We start from the raw sequence: 8,117 nt of genomic DNA on the forward strand, positions 1-8,117 counted from the left end.
CGCTGCCCGGCTGCGAAGCCGCTTCCGCCCGCGGCCCGGGCACTTCCGCCCCGCTCCCGCCGCCATTTCGGGCTCTGCGGGGCGGCGCCGGGTGGTCCCCGCGGAGGGCAGCGAGGGTGACCGCGGCACTGGGGCATCGTTCCCACGAGGAAAGGCTGAGGGAGCTGGGCCTGTTCGGCCTGAGAGGCTCGGACGACTGAGAGGGGACTTCATCCATGTCTATAAGTATCTGAATGGAGAATGTCAGACAGACTCTTCTCGGTGGTGCCCACCACTAGGACAAGAGGCAACGAACAGAAACCGATGCACAGCAAGTTCCACCTGAACAAGAGGAAGAACTTCTTTACTGTGCGGGTGACTGAGCACTGGGACAGATTGCCCACAGAGGTTGTGGAGTCTCCCCCTCTGGAGATATTCCAAAACTGTCCGGAGGCAATCCTGTGCCATGGGCTCTGGGATGACCCTGCTCGAGCAGGGGGGTTGGAGCAGTGACCCTCTGTGGTCCGTCCATCCTGACCCATTCGATGAGCCTGTGGTCTGGGCGAGGACATGCTGTTGACTTGTTCCTATGGTTTTCCATTCGCCTCATAATCCACCAGTGACGAGCAGCTGCTGCTGTGTCACAAAAGGAGACGGGTGGTCTCTGCTGCTACAGGACTGGTACAACCTAACACTTCTAATAGACTAACAAAACAAGGGAATGAAGTTAAACCTGTGACCATGCTCTCTTTTTCTTCATCATGCCAGACCACTTTTGTGGCCATATACCACGAGCCACTTGAAGGTTTAGAGCCCCTCGAGCTATGGAGTTGAGGAGCCCTTCCCCAGCCGTCCATTGCTACATGCACAGCGTGGAGTGGTGAAGTCACATGTGGATATGGAGGGACTGAGACAAAATTATCTTACTTCTTTTGATCCTTAGGTTCTAAGATACACAGGCTTGTTTTTCCAAAAGGTCAGCATTCATTTAGCATCCTATACAGTTTAGGAGGCACTGGGTTTGGTAAATACTACATTTCACCCACCTTTCTCCTGCCTACTCCCCTACACCGTTCTTGTTTTTTCTGACAGTCTGTATAATGACAGCCATTGCTCAGGACTGAGTGCTCCCAGATTCTGGCCACAAGGAGAAGTGACTAGATTTCTTTTTCTCTCTTTCCTCCCAAAGATCTTCCAAGACACCATGCCTTTATTTAGATGGATATACTGGGATTAAGTCTTCCAGCAGCCTGCACTGCAAGACTGAGGTGTTACATAAAGGAATTGCAGCTGTTCGTACTATGAACTATCTTGCTGTTAAAACTATTTGGTTAGTTCAGAGATCCCCTATGTTCTGGAGTTTTCCATTCCTCTTCCTACAGTCATTTAAGTTATTTATGACATATTTTTAATTATTCAAAACACATTTCTTAGTCTTTTCAGTTCCCATGTGGAGCAGCTGGCTTCAGTTAGCTGAACATTATTGTTAAGCCTCACTTTAAAGTACTTCAAAATTCTTGTATAAATTGCCTTACACTCTTAATTAAGGGGAAGGATGTGGCTGTTACAGAGAAAAAAAAAAAATCTGCTCTCTATACCATGTCACAGTCCTAAACCAGAATCTCCCAAACACATCCTGCTTGGGGCTACCAGGGTGAATAGAGCTGATGTTAGGAATTAGACATTCTTAGACATCACTAATTTGGTTAAGAGACCACCTGGGAACCCCGTCTTATCCCCCAAGCCAAGGCTAGGAAGATGTCAGAATTCTAGACCACTGAAATGGAATGAAACTCCCTCTGGACTTCTTGCCATTGCAGATACAAACGACAGGGCAAAGAAGAGACAAAAATCTAAATGCCTAAAATCTAAATTGCCAATCTCAGTAAAGTGTACAATTGTACAGTCTTTAACTGCATGAACTGCCACTGTGAAGTTGCAAAATAAAGGGGAGAGGCAGTTTTGTGTGCCTGTGTGGTCTCACAGCAGTAGAAACTCTACCATTCTAGCAAAAACTAGTTCTGAGCCCTCAGTCCAGGAAAGCTTGTTATTTTTGCTTTCTTTACAAAGTCAAAAAGAAGGTTTGCATTGCTCAGGTCTCCAGAAGCATCCTCAGCCACAGAGGAAGTGTCACCATGGTAGTTATTCGTCGAGAGGTGGAATATTTTTTAGAGTAAACGCTTTAGCAAGTTGAAGTCTGAGCATGGGCACAGACGATGGGCAGGAAGGTGCTTTCCCAGCTGAAGTAAGCTCTAGAGACCCGTGACCATTTGTGTCTAAGCCTCAGCCAGCCTCATACGGTGATCCCTTGGCAAGTGCGGTAGTAACAAAGCCACACAGGCTAACCCCTGTGGTTATCACACTCCTCCCCCTCACCCCAATTTGCTACTACAGCTCCATCCTGTAGTTAATCCTGCAGGTAGCTCCTCGTTCAACAGAGGACCTGTGGGATGAGTGGTGCTGTCCAGGCCTACACACCTCCCACAGGGAAGCTGCATGGCCTACGGAAGCAGTCTGCAGGAGTGGTTCTCAACCTTTATTGCTCTACAGATGTCGGTGTGTTCCCTTGGCAATGTAAACGTCTGCATACCAAATTCAAGCCTCCAGCTTTTCAGTTACCTTATAGACTTCTTAAATGTTGTCCAAGGACTGTGAGGTAAAGGCCAGTGCTTGAGAAGGATCCTCATGCAGAACCCAGCAGGAGACCTATAATTTCAGACTCTTGTTCAGTTACCTTTTGGCTGTTGAGGTACGTTCAGGTCTTCTCACTCTTTTAACATTCTCAGTTCAGAGGTCTCTGAACTTTGCATTTCCTGTCTTCAGGAAACACAAGAGGTACCCACGCTTCATTCTCACGAACAGCAAACGATTGATCTGCAACACTTGGCCCCAAGCTAAGGGTTAATTAGCTTTACAAATAAAAGAGGATGCCAAAGGCCACAGATTATTGCTGTGTCCATGTTTCAAAAACATATCCTGCTTCAGTAGCAAAACTAGGCATAGACTCTAGTTCTTTGGTGTCACGATTTCTTTTCTTGCAGTTTTTTTCCATTCATTACACAGACACTACATGAAATCGAAATGTTTGTTGGACCAAGTTACTACATCTCTCTAGTACTTTGGTGTTCTACTATACAGAAACAAGAAACCATGCACACAAATTTAATCTGTTGTACCTGAAAGGACGATTGAACAGGTACCTATCTTGTAGTTAAGGAAGTGTACAGAGCAATTTCATTCTGTGTTCTGAAACTGCACTAGTAAACTTGGGCAGCTTTCAGGTACATTACCTGCAAAATATTAGAAGAAAATCCTAAACATGATATATATCCTTTAGTTGATATAAAGATGATAAAATAATCAATAAAAATATAGAAGACAGACAGAATCTCATAATTATATTCTACATTAGGAAGAAAGTTGGATGATGTAGACACATCCATGAGGTAATGAAATATTACCTATTGCCAATGAGATTTAGGAAGATGTTTAGTTCTACTCATTAAATAAAACATCCTAGAAGTTGCATAGCTAGAAACTGACAATCAGTAATTTGAAAAGAATTATCTGGCAAGCAGATGGAAGCAATGGGCTTTCTTTTCCAATCAACTTTGAAGTTGTGAATGTGTTCCAGAAGACCAGCAAATACTTTTACTTAAAAAGTATTTGCAAAGCAAGTGGGCTCATCCAGGTTGCTGTAAGGCAGTTAACCTAACACTGACGTGGCAAAATCACAGTGTCATTGACAGGGGTTGCACTCAGCTAAGAAAAGAAACATATTGCTGTTTGTTTTAATTTAAAGAAAAAGACCTCATTAAAAGCACTAGATATCTTTGTATGGCAATATTAAGTTTGGTGGCTCAAGATAGCCATCTAGGCCTAATGCAGCCAAGACTTTAACTGAACACTACACAGCCTGGTCACTGAAGGGGAAAAGAAAGGCAACAGATAAGAACTACACGATGGAGCCAAGCCTTATCGTGAGACACCTAAACCAGCTCAATTTAATTTAGCTGTTTGGAAAGATGAATACAATGATTTGATCATGGTCTGTTATTCATTACATGAGAAGAAAGACTTCTGAGAGCAGAAGACTTTAATGTACTCAACAAAGGCATAACAAGACCCTATGGATTAAAATAAAAAAGTAGTGATATAGAATGGCAGTTTCAATGGCAGTAATAACCAACAAAAAAACTGTAATAAGGGACATGGTTGATTAACCATAAGGCTTTAAATTATAAAAGGCTTAAATCTTTTTTTAAGATTTAACTGAATTATAGACCAGCAATACTATCATTAGTCATGGCTGAGATTCAGTTACTGTTTGTGGGTGACTTTTCTAAATGATTTCCAGCCTACATGATGTTGCCTTTTAAAGCAATGATAACTTGTAAAATCCAGCTAAGAACAGAAAATCAGCTTGGAAAAGGACAAGGAGAAAAAGTGCTATTGCTTTTCATCAAAGATATGAGATGCAACCTAATACAGAACTCCAGAGTCATTGTCAAGTCTTCTTGGGTACAGATATATAGAAATGAATGGATTGGCATCACAATGAAAATGCAGGGTCAAAGAATTCACGGAGCTGAAGAAGGATCATGGGATCTTGTTAAGAGAATATTCCACTCTTGTGAGTGGGAGGTAAATAATTGAACCGTTGTTGGCTTGAGTGCACAAAGCTGCAGACTGCAGAACCTCAGGCTTCATCTAAAGAGGGAAGAATTTTGTAAAAGTTGTTACATTTTGTGTCTCTCCCAGGTAGCTCCTGTACTTTTTAAACCACCTGGAGCACTTTGAATATGTTAAACAACCTTGGGAATCCAGAGAGGAAGACCTAATCCAAACTCAAATAAGTGACAAAGATAACAAGGATAAGGTATCTTCAATTATTCCCACATCGGCAACAGGACTGGGTAAACAGAGAAATTCTCATTGATAAGAAAGAAAAAGAGGCCTGGAATAAAGTGGCATTTCTGAAGCTCAATGGGAAAGTCCCTTAGTAAGAAATAATTAGTTTCTTCCTGGGCAACAGTAAAAGCTATAGGCTCAGCAGCAAACTGCACAAACACGAACAGTAACACCTTTGAAATGACTGGTAGCACAGGAATTGTACAGCCTTAAGTACATATGGATGCCCATGCTAGGTAGCAGATTCCAAGAAGGGAAAGGGTAGCAGACATCAGAAAACAACACATCAAACCAGGGACCAAGAAAGGCGATTTCAAGCACCTTTAACATATAAAACAAAAAATCATTGCAAAGAATTTTAACTTGTGAGCTATTCCCCTGGAATTCAACCAGTCAGCAAAGTATTATTCCAACTTTTAAAGCCTTCCCAGCTTAATTCAAGACACTGCACCCAAACCAAGCTATTTTTCAGACTTCAGGATGATGCATTCAAGATGAGAGAACAACTTGAGTGAAGCTGGCAGTTTTGTCCTGTTCATGTCAAATATGGACATACAGAGGAGAGCCACAAGTAGCAATAAACCTGTGCTGAGTCTGATAACTTCCAAGGGGAACAAAACTTTAAACTGAGTTGTCCATGGGAAAAAAAGAAGGCAGAGGAATATGAATTAAACTCTCCTGAAAAGAGAAACGTAACAGATGGAAAAGGTGAAGACCAGACAGCAACCAACATAAATTAGACACTATAAAAATAGAGAAAACAGTTAAGCTTAGTGACTAGCAAAACTAATGATAAAGGAAAGGAATATTTTGCTCTTTCATTCCTTTCAGTCACAAAAGAAACAAAGAAACCTTACTAATAGTACTGATCCAAGGTAGATAAAAATGGTGAAAATGCTAGTGGCACAAAACAGGAGAAACCAGTCAACAAATAGTTCCAATTCCATATAAAGAAAGGAACAGAATGGAGCAGTCATATGAAAATAGCAACTTCTATCTAGTACCATAGTGTCAAAGTAGGAGATGAGACAACACCTACTAGGGATGTATATTTTGAAATCAGGAAAGAAACAGGAGTCCTGGAAGAGTTCACTAACAAGCCCTCTAGCCCAGTGATTCTGATCTTAATTAAACTTAGGATATTAGAGAAATACCTTAAGACACTCATGACATTACTCCCAAAAGGCAAATGAAAGGACTCAGTAAGAAAATTATGGAAAAACTGTAGAGGTGAAGAACTAGTGAATGAAAAAATAAAACCTGTAACACAAAGGTTTTATGAAATACAGATTCTGTAGTTAAAAAAAAGAAGGAAAACCCAAACCCTAATTTCATTCTTAGATGACATCACTATACATTTGGTTTAACAAAGGGGACTGCATAGGTACGACATACTTAAATTTTTATAAGGCATTGACCTAGCACCGTAAGTCAGAAAGATCTACTGTACATAATCAAATACTAAGAGGATTAAGAAATGCCCAGCCTACAAGTCTCAAAAAGAAGCTAATGAAAAGTTGCACTGAATGATGCTTTTCAAATTAGCATAGGTCAGATGCAATATTGCATTTCAACCTGGATCTGAATGTAAAAATAACAACTGATACAGTTTGTGGGTGACAGAACTATGGAAGCTGTGAGTAACCTGGTCCATCAGTCAGCCAGGTCCATTCACACTGGCTGGACTTGGACACAGCCCCACGTGAAGCATCCAGGAAGTAAGAACCCAGAGCATACAGTAGAGAAGGGAAAACACTATCATGGAAAGCCGATGGAGACTTTGGATGATCAGACTTCACCAGACAAGCAGCCACTGTGAGCTCCTGTGTAACACTGTGAGAAGAGAGAAAACACAATCTTCTGCAGACTTAAGGCAAAGGGCCAGGGGGACCTCATCCATGGCACTGAGGCTTCAACACCCAATTCCAAAACAAACATTTTTATAAGATACTGAAAAATTTGACAAGATGTAGAAAGAAAAGACAAGAGTAATTCACGGGCCAGAGGAAATCCCCTACAGTGGAAGGTTTACAGAATTCTATCTGTTTACCATGTCAAAAAGTGGATTGAGAAGGGACATTAGAGTGTTTAAATGCAAGTCTGAGGGGGAGAAAGTCCCATTCAGGCTCGCTGAATCACAGGGATGGATGTTTCCAGAACTAGTAACCAGAAGCAAAAAGGAAGGAGAAATCTGGCTTAAATATTTAAACAATGAGAACACGAAGCCCTTGCAGCAGGCTACCAATGGATTTTGTGTCCCAGTGCCTCAAAATGAAGCCAATACATTGTCAACACAGTTCAAATACACATTAGTTCTTGGGGCTCAATACAGCCTAAATGGATTGAAATGTCACCTGTGAAATGCAGGAATAAAACCAGACAGGTCCTTCTAGCCTAACCTATGCACCTACCAAACACTCCACCCGTCTGCAGCCAACCCTGGTGACTAAACGCAGAGAAAAAGGTCTCTGCCACAGGCTCCCCGCGTGCAGAGCTCCTCGCTCTCCTCGTGCAAACCACAACGTGCCAAAGGCAGGGATGCGCCGCCCTCGCGCCCGCACAGCCCCTCGGGACTCACAGCAGCCACAGGCTCCTGCAGGGGTTGGGTGCAGGGGGAAGGAACACACGTCACAGGGGCAGGGTGCTCGCAGCAGCACCTTTGAGGAGCCTTTTACACCAATTTATTTCTATACAGGGTGGTTAAAAAAAAAAAAAAAATAGAAGCCCCTATTGGTTGTTCATACAGAAGTCTGGGATTCTATAGGCTTTGGGTGGGTGACTGATTTTAAAACCCAACAATACATGCTTTTTCCCTTGCCTTCTCATTCTCTTCCAAGTCAGCCTCCATGATCCAAAGAAACTAACAAGTAACACACAAGACTAGCAGTCATGTGGACCAATTTAAAAAAAAAAAAAAAAAAGAGGAAGAAGAATTGAAGACGAAGAGAAAGGGAAAAACAAACGAAGATTGAAAATAAAAATTATATATATAAATTCAAGGGGCCTTCAGTTTATTCTTGTTGGCTCCCCCTTCTCATTAGATTGGTCTCTCTGTAGGGATCTTCATCCCCTTCTCTCCACTGTCCACCTTTTGGGGATTCTCTCCCATGACCAGGGTCCAGAAGAGGCCACCACTGCCATGTGAGTCCAGCCCGTCTTGGCAAGAGGGAGCCTGGGAGAACACTCTGGCAGGAGATGAGCAGGAGAAGCATGCCTTTCCCTGCCTC

Source organism: Corvus brachyrhynchos, unplaced genomic scaffold (assembly GCF_000691975.1).
Source record: "Corvus brachyrhynchos isolate BGI_N302 unplaced genomic scaffold, ASM69197v1 scaffold3, whole genome shotgun sequence".
Classification (NCBI taxonomy): domain Eukaryota; kingdom Metazoa; phylum Chordata; class Aves; order Passeriformes; family Corvidae; genus Corvus; species Corvus brachyrhynchos.